The following is a 21,752-nucleotide window of genomic DNA, read 5'->3' as shown; positions in this document are numbered from 1 at the left end:
AGAGATTTTTGTAAGTGGAAAGAGAAGGATGAGACACCCTAATAATAACCCCAAAGATACAGCTATATTGCAGCAAGGTGTTGTGAACTTTAAAAAAGTAACAAATGCAACACAGCTGGCAGGCATATAATGAGAGTGCTGGATGTCTATTCCATATGATTAAATGCTATCCATCGTAACATTTCAGATATACATTCCCTAGGGACTGTCATAGGCAATGTGACTGCAGGAATTAAAAATAATAAAACTAAATGAGGACATGTGCAATAATTTTATTATATAAATTATTGTTGTATGAAAGTGAAAGGGTCCAGGTTCTAAAATAATGTGATTTACATTCGGATGCTTGACAACCGACTCACATTTATGATGGTTGCAGGGTCCTCGAGTCATGTGATCTTTTCTGTGACAAGCAACGTCAATGGGGAATCCAGATTCACTTAACAACCATGTTATTAATTTAACAACTGCCGTGATTCACTTAACAACTGTGGCAAGAAAAGTCGTAAAATAAGGCAACAGTCATTTAACAAATTTCTCACTTAGCAACATAGATTTTGCCTCAATTGTTATCATTGGGTTACCTGTACCTGTACTGTATTTTACAGAACTCTTCTTTGGCAATAAGTATTAAAGCCAAATTAAAACAGCTATTACACACACACACACACACACACACACACCACACAGCAGCAACGTAAGGAAAGAAAGCGAATGAAGGATCTAAGTAATGACATATGAATTCAATTTGTATATTCATTCTCTCTTTGGATGTAAACATTTTAGATTTAAAACATCTTGTCTTTTAAAATTCAGGCTACAGATGCTGTAATGTTACATTCTAATCAGAAACAGCGTAGACTAAAATGGACAAATATCGTCATTCAAATTTGTTTAGGCTGTATTACATGCCACACTTAACCTGATAATATATGGTATGCTTTAAGACAAAAGACAGATAGTAAATGTAATAGGCCTATATTAAGCAGATCAAATGAACTGCAGATTTGCTGCAGCAACGTTACAGATACCAGAAACTCCTCAATCAAAAAAAAAAATCCAACATGCTCTTTATGCAAATGTATATATTATGCACAGCAGTGGTCTCCAACCTTAGCAACTTTAAGCCTGGAGGACTTCAACTCCCAGAATTCCCCAGCCAGCAAAGCAAAGCTGGTTGGGGAATTGTTGGAGTCCTCCAAGCTTAAAGTTGCCAAGGTTGGAGACCCCTGATACACAGCATTGTTCATAGTACAGGGAAATCAACATATTCCTGGTACAATATGCTCATTCTTCCAGCTCTGTTCACTCTCTACTTTACCTAACTTATTCATGCTGAAAATTACTCTACATGCCCACCATCTTTCCCCTACAATGATTTCATCTCTGTAAACAAAAGAGCTCCTCAACAAGATTTCAGGAAAGTTCAAAGTCGGTGAAGTTATTGTGCCAGGCTCCTAATCAGTTTTGACTTTTTTTAAAAGTGAAGTATGTGTTTCTGTTCATTTACTGAAGATGTCTTCTTAATCATTAAAGCTGGTATCTGCACCAGCTCATTCTTTGCCAAATCAACTAACCATTTTTTTCATAGGCTTCTAAGACAGCCAAAGTGATTGCTAACAATTTAAATTGAAACAATTGTTTCTCCAATTACATGAGTTTAAATTCTTAAAACAGGGATAGAAAATCATGTTAAGCTTAATTACTATTTGTGTGGAAGGGTTTTAGAAGGCACTGGTGAAACTGGGATAAAACATGTTAAGACAAAAAATATATTGGTACACAGCATGCTAATCTTTTTCCTTCATGGTTTATTGGATAAGCTATAATAGGCTTAGTTCATTAAATACCCTACAGTAACCTTTAACATAATATGTCAGAACAGCCATTAAATGAAATCATCTTGTAACATTATGTGCTCAAGTGGGTTTTAGTTCCCAATTACCACTTTTAACACATGGTTTCCAAATTCATCTGAAAAATTTCCCTCCATCATCACTCTTTTAGCTTATTCAGAATGGAAACAAGTGGCAAAAAGTATAAGAAGTTTTTATGCACCCACCACTACAACAATATGGAGCATAATTCTAATGCTTTTCTAATATTATTGCCATTACTGCAATCTCTGTCAAGATGGTCTTAGAAGAATCCTATTAAGACAGAAACAGTGTAGCCCACATTATTTTGGTAAAAATAATACACCTTTCTTTTTCCCCTAGGAATTATTGATTTATTTAGTTACATTTATATACCATCTTTCCTTCAAGAACTCAAGGTGATACATATAAGGGCCGTGCATAAGAACACAAGCGTGCCTACCGTTCCTGTCCTATTGTTTCCTTTCATTATATCCAATTAATATAGTTATTACATACTCACTCATACTTATATATATGCTTATATGTTGTATAGTTATTTCATGCTTATGCTTATATATACTGTGTGACAAAATAAATAAATAAATAAATAAATAAATAAATAAATAAATAAATTTAATACTCCTTCCTCTAATCCCCCCCCACACACACACAACAAATTTGAGACATATGTAAGTTAAACCAAGGGATTATGACTAGTCCAAAATCAATTAATGAGTTCAGTATCAGAGTTGGATTTGCACTGTGGGCCTTTCTGGTGCTAGCCCAATACTGTATGTAGACATGAAATAATTTCCAGTGGTGGGATTCAGCCAGTTCGCACCACTTCGGGAAAACCGGTTAACTTTCTGAGCCGTTTGGCAAACTGATTGTTGGAAGAACTCATTAGGGCAGAGAACCAGTTGTTAAATTACTTGAATCCCACCACTAATAATTTCTAATATATTTAAGTATCTAAGAAAAGAGATACTGTAAGGTCCTAAGATATATTAGCAAGCACTTCACAGAAGCATCTACAATGGTTATACTATATTTATCAGTGCTTATCCGCAGTAAGAAGCATGTATTTCCTTATGGACTCATATCTAATTGATAGAATACTGTACTTTTGAATTGTTTTTGTCAGCATCTAAAGTATGAAAAAGATCAATAAATCACAAATAAAGAGACACAAATCAATAGTATCAATATCAGTAATTTAGTTTCAATTGAGTAATTCATTCAACAACTCTAAATAGGCATCATGATTTAAACAAGACATAAAACATCTTCAGTGAGTCAACTGCTAAAAATTCATTCTCACTGGTCACTCAGTAATCAGCTAAGAAGTATTCTACTTTATGTCATTTAAATCCTACCAATTTACCTTTTTTTAAAAAAATGTGAAATTTTAATCAATCCAGAATAATTTATTTTATTTAACTTCAAATCAGATGACTAGTTCTTCAAATGGCACAAATCCTAAATCAGATAAGTTTTAATTTACCTAAAAGATGTACTTATTATTTATTTGGCTACACTTATTTGTTCCTTCAATTGTTGACCAACTCTGAGTCTCACAATCTTATCATACATAAATAAGACTAAAATCCAAAATGTATAACCCAATTAAATAGCAAAAACTAACAAAATAGCAGCAACCTAGTCTTATGCTAACGTACCATTAAAAAACAATATAATCAATACCTATACCCAGGAGCACTCTTTTTCAATTGATCTCCCATGCAAAAGGTCTGATATAACTAGTTTTTAATTTCCTTTGTTTCCCAACTATGTCAAGGCGGTTAGAATTTCTGAGAGGATGCCACTGTAGAGAACTGAGGTAGTGATTAAACAAAGCCTGCCTCTGAATCATCTATCTTTAAAGAGGGAAGCTGGAGGTTGGACAAACTACCAGAACCAGGTAGTCCTGAATATATCCATGTTTAGAACTATGAAGGGCTTTGAAGATCACAATCAGCATCTTCAATTGTATCTGGAGTTGTATACCCACAAGGGTTCCTCATACATTCCACTTACTACAGCAAGGGTGTCAAACTTGCGTCGTCACGTTGTTGTCATGTGACGTTTCGCAGTTCTCCCCATTCGCTAAAACGGGGGTGGGCGTGGCCAATGCATGATGCATCTGGCCCGTGGGCCGCAACTTTGACACCCTTGTGCTACAGTACCCTTTGTCCATAAAGTTTTACTACCATCAGTCTCAAACTGTGGGGCTGCACAATGATTTTCCTCAGTCCCTTTCTTCACTAGCAGGACTGAGAAGTGGAGGCTATGAAACAAAAGAGGTCACAGCATCCCAAGGCCACCCATAAAAAACCCTCAAGTACACTACCAGCATCTCCACAACTGCAAATTCCTCCACCCTGCCTCTACACCTAGAGGCTCAGTGAGCAATTGGTAAAGTGGTTCCATTGCATCCCCTAGGAATTCTGCCTTCCCCTTTATACATCTACCATTTGCAGCCCACCATTTCAAGTGAAATAAGGGACTCTTTAAACATATATACACAGCAGGGGTAAAATGCTCCCGGGTTGGACCAGATCACGCAATCCGGTAGCAGTCTTGGCTGGTGGTTCGGAGAACTGGTAGCAATTGTGGTGCGAAGCTCTGCCCATCCGGCTGGCTGCATTACTTCCTGGTTTGTACTGTCTGTGCACGTACATAAAGGTTTTGTGCATGCGCAAAGGGTGTGCACGCGCATGTGACGCATGCGCGCACTTCCGAACTGGTAAGGAAGGTAAGTAGATTTCACCCTTGATACACAGCATTCTCATTCATATAAGACAAGAACCAAGGGACAGAGGAATATTTTTATAATTAAAAGCAATAACAGAATCATAGAATCATACAGCTAGAAAGGGCCTTGGAGGTTTTGCTTTACTCAGGGCAGGAATCTTCATATGATCCTGTCGCCAATGGCTGTCCAACTTTTGTTCCAAAACCTCCAGTGATGAAGCACCCGTAATTCCAGGAAATAGTTTGTACTATTGCTATATTCATATATTGTGCATGGTTTTTTAACCACATGTGAATTCATCTGACAGTGGTATCGCACATCTCACATTCTTCTGTATATCAAACCCTTTTCTGATTTGTTTTTAACTTATTTTATTCGAATAATGAGATCTGTATGTGTCTCTGTAAGGTCAGGGAACAGAAATGTGATGGAAACAGATGTTGCCAGTCTGTTGAACCATATTAGCAGTTTGCTAAAGGGCTTCTTTACCTTACCAGGAAAAATAACAGCAACCCTCTGTATGGATGCAATTTTTAAGTTCTAATATGGATAATGTAATAAATAAAATATAGAAATCATTTAAAGCACTAGTTAAAAATAGTCTTTTTTACTATGCTTTATTTCTATCAACAGAAGTACAATTATTATATGGGATCTAGTTATTTTTTTTAATGATAAAAGGGTATTGTTATACTTGAAACCAGTAAGGTAGAAGAATCTCAAGATAGTTCTGTTTTACTGAAGGTCAAAGACAATCTTTGTTGCTCACTTATACAGCATGTCACAGGCATATTCTCCATTTCTCATCTCCAAAAGCAAACCAACTTGAACAGAAACTACTCTGTCCACCACAATGGACAGCAGACAGTTGATGTCCATACATTTATTTATTCTGCAGAGGGTTGCTGGTTTTTTTTCCTGGTTAGGTAAAGAAACCCTTTAGCAAACTGCTAACACGGTTCAACTGACTGGCAACAAGATCTTCTGTTTCCATTACTTTTCTGTTCCTTGACCTTACAGAGATATAATTATTTGAAAGACAAGAAATAAAATAAGTTGAAAAATAATTGAAAAAGGGTTTGATATACAGAAGAATGTGAGCTGTGTGACACCACTGTCAGCAATAGTGTCTTCTAAGGAAGAAGAATGCCATACTCCAGAGGAAACACTGTGCATTACTCTCTCAAATTTGTAATTTGGATTGTAAAATATAGTCTGTTATCAAACAAATCTCAGTTACAGCAGCAATGAGTATACTGTTGAAAGAGCTGAAGGAACAGGTTAGGGATACATCACCATAGTGAAAATCTGTGTAGTTGCTAGGAGTGATAACTATTTGATGGCATGTAATTACCATCAAACAAATGTGTATTAAGTGGAAGACAACTGCACAGTCACATACTGGAGAAATAACAAGTGGATATTATGAATCAAGATTTTTCTGGCACAATAGAGAAATCAAGAAGCTAGTTATGTGCTCTTATGTATGACTAATCCCTGCAGTAATTCTAGCAATCATGATGTCCTTACCGTTTAGACAAACAGGGCCATTCTTTACCCACCTAAAGTTAAGAACGGTTCAAGATGTATAATCTTTATCTCTGTGTTCTTGAAAGGTTATGACTGGCTAGCAAATAATGCTGGAACTACAGGATAATCCTGATCCTTCTTCATGGATGTACTTACAACAGTTACAGCGTCCCACCTATGCACCCTCCTGCACTCTGCAGCAGCCCTCTCCTGCCCGCTGCACCCAGACACCTGGGCACTCCAGACTAGCCCTCCCCCATCCATCCACACTTGCGCTGTTACAACCTCCCCCCTCCCCAAGTTGTACTCACATGCCCATCCAGGATTTCCTGCCAGCTTTTCCATTGGCTTTTCTTGTTGGAAATCAGAAGATGCAAGTTGCTATTATCCTCATTTAATAACCCATGATCCTTGCTGAACAGTGGCAACAGGGACTGCTGGAATTGTAATTGCTAAGTAATGTGGTCACATGATGTTAGACTTTATAACTGCATTGGTTAGTGATGGAAATTCTGATTCCAATTGCTGAAGTTAAGCAAGGTCTATATGTACACATTTAGGTAATTTGTCATTAAATATAAATAGATACTAGAGGGATGGAGTAAGTCCGCCCAATCATGGTTACAGCACAACCAGACATACTCTGCTATCTCCAGAACAGCAGCTTTATTACATCTAATCAAAATGGCTAAATTACAATAATAGCAACTTGAACGTTCCTATAATTTTAAACAACTTTCTAAGTAAAACCCAAAACCTTATTTTCATAAAATCTGAGGAGGGATTATAAAGGTAAAGGTAAAGGTAAAGGTTCCCCTCGCACATATGTGCTAGTCATTGCTGACTCTAGGGGGTGGTGCCCATCTCCGTTTCAAAGCTGAAGAGCCACCGCTGTCCGAAGACGTCTCCATGGTCATGTGGCCGGCATGACTCAATGCCAAAGGCGCACGGAACACTGTTACCTTCCCACCAAAGGTGGTCCCTATTTTTTCTACTTGCATTTTTACGTGTTTTTGAAACTGCTAGGTTGGCAGAAGCTGGGACAAGTAACGGGAGCTCACCCCGTTACACGGCAGCACTAGGGATTCGAACCGCTGAGCTGCCGACCTTTCGATCAAAAAGCTCAATGTCCTATCCCCTGAGATTATACATTAGGCCATTATGAACAGTTTGGCTTGACTTTTTTTTAAGCTGTTGATGCACCCAAAGTTACAAAGTAACTTTTTCTGATATACCGTTACAATTGATCCTATTTTCTGCCAGGCAATGAGTTTGTAAGTTATTTCATTCATTCTTTCAATTCCTGTAGTCACCCATCTCACATATGTGACTGTAGGCAAAACACTGTATATAAAATATACAAGCTAAAAATTAAAATCCATCATAGAGAAACATCATGACAAACAACCACCAACAAAGCTAAAAGATGCCCTCCATCACATACCCAAAGCCCCAGGCCATGTTCTGAAAGCCCAATGAAAGACCAACAGAGTCGAGGCCAGCCTTATCTCAGGTGGAATGATATTCCATAGTTGGGTGCTGGCTGTTCTGACCTAGGCTCCCTTAAAACGCAGGAAGCAAGAATTGGTCCCAGCAAAACCTCTTTTATTTACAGGACTGTGAATTACTTTCATTCAGAGTCAGCAAGGTTTGTCCAAACAGTTTGAAAAATTCTCAACACACCTTATCTCGTTTGGCAAACTGCCACATAACTTGTTTCCAAATGCAGAATAAGGCAAAACTTGGCACAGAGTCTCTTAGAGTCACAAACAGAAATTTCCACCCTTGAAACTGCCGAACAAACAAATTGTTTCCTGCAAAAGCCCCCTCCCTGTTTGCTCCTCTTTTGTTTCCTATGGGAGGGGCCAATCATCTGCAAGGTGTGGCTTTACTCCCAAGTCAACCCTGCTTTCTGAGTTGTTCTTGTCTTCTGGCAGCTCTGTGCATGCACACTGGGAACGGGCTCCAGCTGTTCCTCTCCCTTGTTGCTGTCTGTCTCCCTGTCGGCCTCCAACGCAGAGCCCTCGTCCGAGCTTTCTCCAGCCCCCAGGACTGGCCCATGTTCCTCCCCAACCTCCTCACTCTCTAACTCTGCTGCCAGCTCTGCTGGCTGCCGGCAGGCCACAACAGGTGTCATGGCAAAAAAGGCTTTCCTTTTAGTTCCCACAGGTAACCTGGTCCCAACCATAAAGGGGGAAGATAAAGGAATGGATCCAGTGCCTTCCAAAGAGGGGAGCACCATAGTTTTCTGCCTGAAAATCCTTGCCCAGAAAAGCAGTGTTGCAAACAACAGATTATAACCCCACCACTATAGACTTGAAGATCTAGGAAGGAAGTTCAAGACTTTAAGGGCTGTTTTCATTTATTTTCCCAATCCATGGAAGAGAACTAAAAGGGAAAATATTGCAAATGGATGGCTGCAGAAATGGCAACTGTGAATAATACCTGACTTCTAAAACTATGGTCAGAATTACTTCAATAATGGTCTGTAAAAGCTTAGGCACTGTAGAAGAATGTGGAAGTATTATCTTTTCATCAAGTTAAACCGCTCGATGAAAAACTATAACATTTCATGAAGTTCACACCCTTTGCTATATATACAGTATGGGAAATAAATGACTGTAAATATCTAGTGGCAATTTAATTAAAAAGTATAATGGAGACAACCCTCAAAGGTTTTATTTTGTCACCACACCACTACTTTTTTTTTGTAAAGGAACTTAATCGACCAATATTTTATAATATGATCAAGTTTATACTCTTTAACGTGTGTACTCCTTTCTGTTAGTTCTATAGAATTTATATCCAGAAACAATCGTACTCATTCATGTTTCCATTCCACCAGATTTCTGTCATACCCAGTATTTGTTCACAATTAAACATCCTACATGTCTCCTTTTGGCTCGGAGAATTCTATCATTTACATAAATGGTCATATACCACATGTCCTTTTTCAAAATATTGCTGAAACGAGCCCTTTCCATATATCTATTGTCTCCCAATAATCCACTTCTAACATTGGCTTTGCCTTATGATATTTTCTGAAACATCTACACCCTTCTGAACCTGTTACTGCCCAAGTACCTGTTGGCTTTCTCCTCAGGGATCAGTGCCAACTGATCTGGTTCAATCTGGCTCTGAGGCTGTTAAGTGAACCTTGACATGAACAAATGTCTTCCTCTGTCCTATCCAGTTTAACAGTGGAAAAATATCAAACATGCTCTGCATCTCTTCTATAGTATTTCCAAATTCAAGGATTTGCAAATGAATGTTTAACAGCTCATCCTCTGGAAAATAGAAAGATCATTATCAGTGATTAAGTATAAAATATCATTAATAGTTAGGATTAGAGAACCTACTATAATGTAATGGTGAGAAGACTAATGCAGAGATCAAATGTTACTTAAATTCTGAAATGAAAAAAAATATACACCCATATGTCCCCCGCTGCAGCTCAAGGTCTATCCACATCACCTTCAGAGCCAGTAATGTGTACAGTATTTGTTTTGAGTCAGGTCCCAATTACTTCCAACTATTGCCACTACAGTAATAGGCTGTATGTATATTTACTATCACAAGCTATTTGCCATGGACATTCAGTCACAACATTCAGTCACAACAAAAGAAAGAGATGATAATGTTAGCAGCTGCAATCTGCAATTAGGTGATAAAAACCAATCCAGTTTTCATTAGCATATGATAGCCAGCACCAGCACACAAAGGTCTATTGAATTTGTAGGATGGGAAAAAATGTAAAAAGCTACAGTCATGAACATAGAACACAGAACAACAAGGTTGGAAAGGACTTGGGGGTTTTCTATCCAACCCCTCTACTCAAGCAGGAGACCTTACATCACTCCAGACAAATGGTCAACACCAGCTTGATGGTGCATAATAAATCAATAAAACTTATATACTAAAATAATCTTAGGGACCCCTGGTCTAGTGGTTAAGGCACCAAACTAGAAAGTGGGAAATTATGAACTCTGGTCCCACTTCAGGCATAAAAACAAGCTGGACAACTTTGGGCCAATCACTCTCCTAGGCCCAACTCACCTCACAGTTGTTCTTGGTGGGAAAACAGGAGGAAGAAAGAATGTTAGGTATGTTTGCGATTTTGAGTTCTTTATGAAAATAACGAAGATGGGAAAAACGTAAAACAAAAAATATTAATTAATTTATTTATTTATTAAGCAAGTGGCACCAGGATTCGGAGCAATGAAAGGTATAGGTAGTCCTCAATGTATGACAGTTGAGCCCCTAAATTTCTATTGCTAAGCAAGGCAGTTGTTAAATTAATTGTGCCTCATTTTACAACCTTTTTACCACAGTTGTTAAGTGAACCACTGCAGCTGCTAAGTGAATCATGCACTCATTAAGCGAATTTGCCTTCCCCCATTGACTTTGTTTGTACAAAGCCAGCTGGGAAGCTTACAAATGGAGATCACATGACTGAGGAACAGTGCAACTGCCATAAATACGTGCCAACTGCCAAGCATGCAAATTTTGACCATGTAACCACGGGGATGATGTAATGGTTGTAAGTGTGAAAAACCAGCCGTAAGTCACTTTTTTCAGTACTGTTCTAACTTCAAAAGATCAAAAATGGTTGTAAGTCAACTACTACTTTTCATTAGAAAAAACAAAAAGATGCCAGAAGGTGGCAAAGACAAACGGTTTGTGTTTTGCTACTGAGAAAATGGGTGTCATATAGTGGACAAGAACTAATTTAAGTCAAAGCAGCCTTTATCTTTATATTGGAAGTCATGTGCTTGACAAAGCATTGCGATAAATTCCCATCCCACTCATAAAAGTTAATAATAAATGAAACAAATTTAAATGCCACAACATTTTCTATCTGTGTATAAAAGCAACTTTCCTTTAGATCAGTATTTCTTGACAAAAATATTGATGACAGAACCACTTTTTAATGGCCTAGTGACAAATTATGATTGGTCAACTGAAAAATGTTGAACACTTTCCCACTGTGCATTCAGTATGCCGCTAGTAACACTTATTAAAATGATTTAGCTTTTTTTCTATGCTGTATTTATGATTTAGAATGAAACTAAAATAATCTGACTTCAGCAGCATTGATGTTTTGGAGAAGCAGACCACTATCATCTAGGCCACTATTAATTTTATTTCCCACCCAGGATTCTACCTTGACTTGCCATTAATTAAAGAATATTATATTGTCCTCAAACATTTTACAGGTGAGCTTTTGCGAGTCTCTACACAGCACATAAACAGAAAGACAAAGGAGGACAATCTCATTTTTTTCTCACACCTCCACATATCACAGATGTTTTTTAGTGCAGCAATATCAGCAACGGCAAGTCAAGACAACTGTGTAAGATACAGATTAGTAAACTAATACCTGCTAAGCTGTAAACATGTGACACTGAAAATACAAAACACTTTCTGGCAAATGCAATTCATGGGAAAATGTGTATATTTATATCATACTCAATTCTGGAACAGTAATTAATCACTGTAGCTAAATAAGTATATGTAAAGTGCAAATGACTGGATGGAAACACAAACTCTAAAATGACTTTTTAAAAAACATACTAGCCATCAACCTACAACAGTGCCTTTTGGGCACCAGGGACCAATTCCATGGGGAGGAATTTTTTGGCAGACCAGAGGGGATGTGGTTTTGGGTGCTGCCTGCATCCCATGGATAGGGCTTCACTGGTTTGCATGGCCCCGTTTCTGGCATGGCACGGACTAGGGCCAGTCCATGGACTGGGGGTTGGGGACTCCTGCCTTACAAGTGCATAGTAGTTTCAAAGACATATGTGAGCACAGATCATAGCAAACCTGCACAACAGAGCAGAATTCCATCGAATAAAAGGGTTTTGATATGTGAAATGCAAAGCTGATGTTATTGTCTTAAATATCTCATGGGATAGCCACACATTTTTCATCCAACATGGAAGAAAAATTGCCAGGATAGCAAGGAAGAAACTCTATATTGTACTATCAAAAAAGCTTCTAACATTCTGATTCTGATATCTTCAGGCTTACATTACACTCCTTTAATATCATTTCATTTCATGAACAGAGTAACTTTCAATAGTTAACTTTATGGTGAATTACAGAGTTTCATGATGTTTTTAAAAGATCTTAAAAGATCTTTTGTTAGCAGCATAGAATAATATTTGAATATGAATATCAGACTTTTTGTCCACATTCAGCACGTAATGATTCTCCAACAATATTGTTGAACAACACTTAAACATTTGCAATAAATGCCATTTCATCTATTTAAATGTGTTCTGTCTGGAAAAACCAGATGAATTAGATGGCATTAAATTAAGAAAAACCACTTCTTTTTAAGAAGCACAAGCAGTCATTGCCTAACACAAAATACCTTTGATATGGAGCTGTACCATCTCTAGTCTGCATAGCATTAACTCGGTTCTGAGCAAAAGGCTCAATGCAACCAATATATAAAAAGTTAATACAGGTAGCCGTTGGGTTAGGACAACAATTGGAACCAGCACCCTTGTTGCTTAGCAAAGTCATCGTAAAGTGCAATGTCCCATGTCTGCTTAGCAGCAGCAATCCTGGCAGTCCCAATTGCTGTCATAATTCCAGGACCTTGCAGGTTGTTAAGGAGAAGAGATGGGAATCTCAGCCAAGAGCTGTGGTGGTGCAGTGGTTAGAGCTCAGTACTGCAGGTTACTTCTGCTGACTGCCAATTACCAGCAGTTTGGCAGTTTGAATCTCACCAGGCTCAAGGTTGACTCAGCCTTCCATCCTTCTGAGGTCAGTAAAATGAGGACTCGGATTGTTGGGGGCAATATATTAACTTTGTAAACCACCTAGAGAGGGTTGTAAAGCACTGTGAAGCGATATATAAGTCTAAGTGCTATTGCTATTACAAGGAGTACTGCAGGATGTGTGTGCTGTGGGCAGGTGCTATGGACTGCTATGGTGGGGTGCTACATAGTGTAGGGATGCCATGAATACTATGGAGCAGGGGCCAGAAGCAGGGGCCACAGGTGGGTGCCACAGAGCACAGGTGAGCCATCAGGGGCTACTGAGAGAGCAGAGGCAGGGTGGGTGCTATGGAGTATGAGGTGGCACAACTCAAAAGTGCAAGCAGGCAGGGGATGTTACAAAGTATAAGATCCCAAGGATTGTGTACCTTGTAGCAGAGCTAAAACTGAAATTTGGCATCCTTTCCAAGACCTGTACAAAAGTTCTGGGACAGTTTTCTGTATGTTTGTACTAAGTATGCTTTATACTGCCACCCATTGGCGTGCATAATCTTGGAGTGTTAAGATTCTACACTGAATGGCTGTTACATTCTTTGGGATAAATATAATATTCAGAATTTGTGTTACAAAGCAACATAAAACACAAGCTTTTGAAAGGTTTTCATAGTTAAAGGATTATATTTAATAAAATCATATTACTGTGATATTGAACGATATCTAACATCCCTTTTACTCTTATTTTTTGATCAGGTTTCACAGTTTTGATCTAATCAGGCTGGATTTCTGGTCAATTTTTCTCTTAAAGAAGAACTAAACTGAATAATGCTACAGTAGTTTGTGTATTTTTACAAAACCTACACAACCTTAGCTGATTCTTAGGAGGTCCAAGGGCTGTAGAACAGATTGAGAAGTTGAAGAAGCATCCTAGAAGAAGGTAGCAACAAAACCTTGTCCACATTATTGCCTAGTAAATTACGTGGATGTGTGCCACAGTCAAAAGAAATTGAAGCTTGACAGAAAAGAATCTTTATCTTTATGGTACCTGTGTTTCCCCAAAAATAAGACTCTGTCTTATATTTTTTTTGAACCCCCGAAATAAGCGCTTGGCCTTATTTTCGGGGAGGTCTTATTATTTTGGGGCACATGGAGCAAGATGGGGCTTCTCTTGCTGTCTTATCTGATTTCCAGCTCTGCGTTCAAATATTTTTGGGGAGGGCTTATTTTCAGGGGGAGGCTTATTTTAGCGCATGCGCTCAAAAGCCCGATTGGGCTTATTATCAGGGGATGTCTTATTTTCGGGAAAACAGGGTAATATTTTCAATAACATCAGCAGCGCTGATATAATTATCGTGAATCAGTACATGCATCTTATAACCACTAACATCATCATTTAGAAAATGTAGAAAAGTAATCTCCATCATCACTGGGTTAATTTTTTTCCTGTTTGTTTTACTGCGTAACTAAACTTACTTCCTGCACTATCTTTTCTCCTTTGGATGTCTTATTTCTTTTATTCTTCATCCCCATATAACCCTGAGCATCTGCATTAGGGTGATTACAGCTTGCAGCATATGGTGCTATCTCTATTTTGCTTTTTTGAGTTTCTCAGTTTGACATCAGTAACTGGGCTCATATATTGCACTAAATTATGCTGTATTACATAAATCATGTTTTATTATTTAGCACTATATATGAACATCAATTTATACATTCAATAAAACAATAACTAAAATGTAAATTTAACAAGCTGTTAAGTAATGCTACAAGTGATGTCCTCTTTTAAATATCTTTACAGATACATTTTCACACATAGCCAATCAGACTGCATATGGCTTTTTCTGTATCCTATCTATCTAGGCCAGCGGTTCTCAACCTGTGGGTCATGACCCCGTTGGGGGTCGAATGACGATTTGCCAGGGGTCGCCTAAGATCATCGGAAATATGGGAAGTGTACTTGCGAGTCGACTTAATAGGGGAGGAGTCTCCGCTTTAATGCCTCCGTCCTCAAGGCAATCGCAAGCAGTTCAGATCGCTAGCCAATACGGCTTCAGGCGCGATAAATTCAAAAAAACAGTTTGCCGCTTTCTTTTCCCCTTTTGCAGCTGCTGAGGCGTGCTGAGATCGCTGCGAAAATAATTTTACGGTTGGGGTCGCCACATCGTGGAGAATTGTATTAAAGGGGTCGCAGCACTATAAAGGTTGAGAACCACTGATCTAGGCAATCAAAACAATTCAATACTTAGGGATAGCTCTTTTTGCAACAGGTATTTCCCATTGTCTATTAATATTCTCCTAGGAATCTTTTAAAGCAGCTTTTTTAGTTTCTGTCTCTGTGTTAAATGTAAGACAAAATGAAATACTATTAGCAGTTGATTAATTGTAGCTGAAGTCTATTAGTCCTAGTTTGTTCTGAGTTGTACCCCAATCTTGCTTATAAACACCTAGAGTTGCTGGGATATTATTATTAGGCTTTCATATTAACAGCAGAATCTTATAAATGCACTTAACTTTCTTGCTGCAAGTAACGTTTTATTATTTTTTTATATAATTTTTACTGAGACTTCTAAATAAAAAACCCTAACAAATTAATATAAAGTAGGGAAAATAAAGAAGCAGAAAATCAGGGAAGAAACAAAAAGTGCAGGGGAAAAAATTGAAAATAGAAAAAGAAAATAAAAAATATATAAAGAAGTGGTTTCTCATATTCTTCACAGCAGTGATAAGTACAATTTTAACCTTATATATTTCTGTTCTAAGAATAATCTAGTCTATCTAATCATCAAAACCATTAAATCACATCTTCATTGCCCCCCCCCATTTTTACACAAGACCCTAAGAACAGGCGTGTCAAACTGGATTTCATTGAGGGCCGCATGAAGCCCTCAATGTGTTTGACCTTGAAGGGCCAGGGTGGGTGTGGCCAGCTCAGCATCACTCGTGTTGGGGGTGTCTAGCACTCTGCCAGCAAAAATGGGCTCCCTACCTCCGTTTTCGGCTGTGATGGCCTCCTGTAACCTTCTGCCAATGAAAACGGAACTCGGGAGGGCCGCACGCAGCCCTCCTGAGCTTCATTTTCACTGACAGAGGCACTGAGGGCTGGTCCTTCGCTGTTTCCAGGGCAGCCCCGTGGGCCAGATCTAAGCACCCCTTGGGCCGGATCCAGTCCCCAGGCCTTGAGTTTGACACCCCTGCATAAGAGGCTTCAGTCATCAGTAAATACATCTTTTCTCTAAACAAGGAGGTTAAAACTGTCCTTTTCAACAACAAATGATGTTTTAAAGGGAATTATGTCTGAAAGTTTGATTCAAAGCAAACTCAATAGTTTATCCTGGAAGTTTATCCTGGCTTTCAATCTTTAACTTAGCAACTGGAATTTGGTTTCCAGGACAGAGCTAGATATCTCTTTTGATGCCAACATTTGCAAAACTTTGTGCCAGGCAAATAAGTCATCATGGCATCTGACTTGTCTTCCATTACAAGCTGAAGTGTATCAGCCTTTAACAGGCAACACCCAGTACTATCGCCCCATTCCCAGAGGCACAGTTCTGATAAATAAGTTGTCTGTTTATTCCCCAAAGATCAATCTTCAAGATTATTTTTAAGAAGAGAGAAATTATTTTGAAGATTGACCTTCTTTCCCTCCCCCCCAAAAAGCATCCTCAATTAAGACAACAGAGGAGCTATCACTCTGGGAAAAGATCTTTACTGTCACTCAAAAAACTTTTACTACACAAAAACACTGAATATTTTATCTTATCTTTCAGTTCCAGCTTGGTGTCATTTGTAAGTTTGAGGAAGAAATATTCTTATTTTCTGCAGTGTGTTTTTTTTAAATTACACAATAGTTGTCTGGAGATAGAATCCTGTGGTAAATCATATCTTTCCAGGTTCGTAAGAAAACACTGAAAATACCTTTTGGACATGTCTGTCAACAGCTAGTTGACATTTAAACAGCTTTTTGACAAAAATGTGGTGAAAAGTCACATTTGAAAAAACATGCTGCAATAAACTTTTCCAACCTGAGGATTTCTAGACTTGTGGATTCTGAATCCCCAAATTCTATAACCAGCATGGTTATTGCTGAATATTTTCATGTCTCATGTACATACAGATTAGAGGAGATTGCAAGACATTTTCATAGCTTTAGCTACAAAAATATTGTTTAAAGCAAGTGAAAAGATTAACCTAGCAAATATAGCTTTTTAGAAATACAGGTCGTTTTTTTGTTTTTTGTTTTGAATTGCAGCATTCTAAATGCTTACATTTGAAATTGACAATCAATGCATTCAGCTAAGATATATTGCAGTTTGTTAGATACTGGCTTTGTGTCCTTTGTGAACCAACTGCCTAATGATAAGCTTAACATTAATTTGTGTTCAAATGATATACCGGTTGAGGTCACATATTACACTAAGCTACTTGTTTTACTTGTTTATTAAATAAATCACAACTGGGTACACACAGCACATAAGCCAATGTTAAATACTCTGAACCTCAGTATGATTTATAAATCCGACCGTCAGGATAATCCTCACAACACGTAAATGAAGCGGGTCATTTTCAATTAAAATCAAGTCAAACCAAACTCAGCCTCTCCTGTGGTTGTCATTTGCATAGATTTTCACAAGAATTGCAAATTTTGCACAATTTTAATTTTCTGCAGGGGGAGATAACTCTAAATATGACTATCTAAACTCAAAATCTGATGCAAATTGTCCTTTTTTCCACACAAGATGCTGTGAGAAAGCCTGCTCTATGTTTGTGATCCACATGCAATGGAATCCTGGGAAAAAAGATTATGTATGATTCACTGCATGTAAATAACAAGCATAGAACAGGGCTTTCTCACAGCAACTAGGAAATGAAAAAAATATATGAGAACAGTCAATATTTCTGGATGGAATTTCAATCCATTAGCAGCAACAGAATCATTCACAAAAATATGATATGTCAGTTGATATACTGAACTAACAATTTGAAAAGTGTAAGACAACTATTTGGTCAGATAAGAAAATTGGTCAACGATCAGGAAAGTTTAAAAAAATCCAGTCAAGTAAATTTAAATAACTCATTTATATTCATTTATTTTATAATGGGCATGTTTTTCTAATCTTTCCAAACCATACTCCTAATCAACAAAATTAGCTGTCTCTTTATCTGCTTTAAGATGCATAATTAGCCATTATACAGGATCTGATATTTAAATGAAAATTAAATGTAAATGATATGTTAAGATTTTTATCCCGTCTTTTCAGATGGCAAATTCCTCCTCCTATTTTCCCCACAATAACAACAACCCTGTGAGGTGGGTTGGACTGAGACAGAGTGACTGGCCCAAAATTACCCACCTGGTTTTTCATGCCTAAAATGGGACTGGAATTCAGTCCTCTAGTTTCTAAGCTAGCCCTTAACCATTACACCAAACTGGCCAGCATCTTCACCATATATTAGCATAAAGCAGTTTATGACATCATACAAAGTGTCATAAAACATTTCCTGTGCTGTTTGATTGTGCTAAACCATTCAACATGGGTTATATTCAAGGCAGACACATCTCTGAATATATCCCAACTTTTCCAATGAAGACAGTACATTAGAAGTTGTGTCATTGTTGAAGGCACTGAGGAATCTAGTAAGTAAATATCTCTGAAAGGATGACCCAAGGGGTCAGAGGTTTCTACTTAAATGGTAAGGAGTTAGTGATAAGCCATCTGATCATGCTGTAAAAGCAAAAAGCAGTCTGATATTACTTGATAAAATTTACTTCTTTACCAATTACCTTTGGTTACCAAGATAACCAAAATGTTACTTTTAAAGAAAAAAACAAACCCTCCCCTCCAGCTTATTTTTGCTTACACAATACATTTTAATTAATTTTTTTTTAGAATAATACTATCCCAAAGATAGTTCAAACGGTAATGCTTTATCTTTGATGCTTTGGATATTAATATAGTACTATATGGATGAATATAACAATAAAATGATAATGTGAAAGTAATCTGAAGAATGTGCTTATTTCTATACTACGCTAAGCAATAGTTTGTTTGGTTTTAGCTTAGTATTTTTGCAAATCCATCCACTGTAGTTCATACAGTGTGAAAGATGGTTTACAGCAACAAACCATTGCACCTTAGAGTATGATTCAAACAGAACATGGCCTACAATCTTGTCACATCCCTTTGTACTACAGTATCTTAACTTCATACCAAAAAAATGAATCTCAGAATTTTATTTGTATTTAATATCCACTGCTACATCTTGCACTAAGCCTTTCACTGACCAAAAATATTCCTTAGCAACAGTAACATTGCTTCTGTCAGGCTGATTATAATTAGAACCCAGTAAGTCTGAGCAATTCAGACTAATCCTGATAATGTTCATTATTAGTTTAACTTTTCTTTAAAAGAGGACAATCAACTTGAATAAAATTACAATTAATGTCAGTTACAGGAATTTGGAAACAAGAATTTAGAGGATTTCAGTCCTCAGGCACATGATTCAATAGTGTTACCTAATATGAAATATCACTATAGAAAACAGGCAAATATAGCCAAATCCTAAGTGAACAGCCAGATTGGCATAACATACAGCAAAATGACTTAGGCCTTCAATACTTAGTATACTTTTGTGACATGGAAAATCTTGAAAGAAGATACACACAGTAATTTCTAAAATGCAGCACATATCCTACAAAAGGATGAAAAGGTTCAGTCATTAGGAAAAATGCAGGCAGAAATAAGAAGATCAACTCCCAACTGAAATGACAGATACTGCAGAATTTGCCAGCACCTAAAGGATACATTCTTTGCATTGACAGGCAACTTTTCATGTCTACAAATCAGAGCAAGTAGAAAGCAACTGGCACTTTCTGCAAAGAGATTCGGTTAATGCTAAGAACTGTATAAAGTTACATAATAAAAAGCTTATTTTCTTCACCTCCTTAACTTTAGATGGAGCCATGGGAAGACTGAAATCATGTTGCCAGGGTGAGAGCAAATATATTAGCACCATGAAAGCTAAGTCCGCTGCACTGCTGGTGCCACCTGAGCCCTCTCATTTCATCATTTACCAATCACTTGCTGAGTACTGAAAGATAACAATAAAATATTTCTAATTTAGAGAAATTTGAGCAGAAACAAACAAGCACCGTAATTGTATCTCTAAAACTTGGCACTTTCAAAGACAAAGGTTATAAAATAGTTATACTATCAGTATAACTATTTTACTTGGGGAAAAAGTACATAGGATTGTAATTTTAGACCCTGGTGCTATGCATGTTTATTAAAACTATAATTTCAATTCACATGTTTCCACATCTAAGGTTACAATAGCTGTTGATACATGCTCTGAAGCCTTAGGGATAGGGTGGGCCAAATATCTAAATGGAAGAGTTCAAGGAAGAGGCCACATGCTTACAAACCAAGGGTAACAAGGTATGTACAATGTGTGTTTGTGTTTGAACAATCTGAACCTCAGCTGGTTGTGTATGGGCACTAGAGGTTAAAATTTTCATTGCTATACTCATCCTTTAATTTCAATAATTTATTTTTTTCCCTTCAAGATTTTGATTCAGAGAGAAAACCTCACACTATTGCCAAATAATACAAGAGGAACTCCAGATAACCTGATGTCATATGTTGCTATAATCGTCTAAAATACTAACAATCATGACAGAAAAGTGACTCTGCCCTCCAAAAATATTCACTAAAATTACCAGGATCTGAAACTCTGACAAGGGGGGGGGGAGAGAATGAAGCAGGAAGAACAGGCTAAGCCACTCATAGAGGATTTAGGAGAGAGGCAGATTGCCAAGCGGCCCCACCCTCCCTCAGAAAGGGACGACAAAATAATAATAACAATAAAAATTAAAAAGCATTAATTTGTCCACTAGCTGAACCCTAACTTGTGGAAGGGCAAGCCTATCCCGGAAGTCAGGTCTGTTAATAGCAGTGAGTCCGACCCTATTATTCAAAGACACGGGAAGGAGAAAGGTTATCGGGCTAAGAAGATGCGAGTCCAAATTCTACTTCGCGGATCCCTTGAGAAGACCTTGGAGATAAAGCGCAGTTCCATGCTATGCTATCCTACTCAGGTGGAAGCCCGCGCTGACTTCCAAGGATTTTACTCACAGGTGCGTGTTCCGGATTACAAGCTCAGGAGTTTGGGACTGCAAAAGTTAAGGACAAAATAAAAAATTAAAAAAATGCACACCTGGCGAAATACGAAGGGGGAAAACGAGACTTCGGAATCTATTTGTCCGTAGCACTTCAGGTCCTTACCTGGACGAATCCTTCAGCAAAGCAGGTCCTCTTCCTCGCGCGGCTTCTTTCCTCCTCGCTCTCTCGGAACGGCCACTCTCCTCCACTGCGCAAGGTCACAGGCTCCGCTCTACTAGGCGAGAGATACTTCGCGTTTCTTTTCTGCTTCTTCTCCGCCGAGGGAGCCCCCGCCAGCTGCAAGTTCTTTGCGCCCCTCCTTCAAGGCGGAGGAGCGGCTCGGGACCGGAGCGATCGGCTTTGCCTTCTCTGCCCCGCAACCTGCAGCCTCGCCACAACCGGTCCGGGGAAGAAGAGTTCTTCTCTTCGTCTGGTCGGTGAGCCCCGCCTTCCGTCCCGGACTAAGCTCCGCCCCGAATGCTGCTCTCCGCCAGCAGGTATGGGCAGAGCTACAATGGAACAGGGAAGGCAGAAGAACAGCCTGGCGGACCAACCACCGTTTGCTTCCACTGCCCTACCGGCCAGGACCTGGGCGAAGTTTGGAGGGGAAAAATGCTTTCCCCCCCCCAAAAAAAGAGGAACTTGTTAAAGGCGCTCGGTTTAAGTCCCTCTCTTTACCTGCCATTTTTTCTTAACCGCTGTAAGAGAGCACAGCGTGACT

The 21,752-nt window shown here is 38.3% G+C and overlaps 1 protein-coding gene across 5 annotated transcripts in view; it reads right to left on the bottom strand.

Moving 5' to 3' along the window:
* The window catches only part of RASSF7 (Ras association domain family member 7), an 89,851-nt gene extending 68,365 nt beyond the window's left edge, over positions 1-21,486 (bottom strand). The window contains exons 1-2 of one of the 5 annotated variants that reach the window (XM_058156826.1): positions 21,155-21,486; positions 19,812-19,961 (exon numbers count right to left, since the gene is read on the bottom strand). The gene's annotated coding sequence lies outside the window, so the exon portion shown is untranslated. The remainder of the gene's footprint in view (positions 1-19,811; positions 19,962-21,154) is intronic. The other 4 variants (XM_058156853.1, XM_058156816.1, XM_058156849.1 and 1 more) reach the window with 4 other exon arrangements.
* Positions 21,487-21,752: the final 266 nt, after the last annotated feature.

This window comes from Ahaetulla prasina, chromosome 1 (assembly GCF_028640845.1).
Source record: "Ahaetulla prasina isolate Xishuangbanna chromosome 1, ASM2864084v1, whole genome shotgun sequence".
Lineage (NCBI taxonomy): Eukaryota > Metazoa > Chordata > Lepidosauria > Squamata > Colubridae > Ahaetulla > Ahaetulla prasina.
Note: the sequence above shows the minus strand (reverse complement) of the source record. Positions and strands in the feature narration are given on the sequence as shown.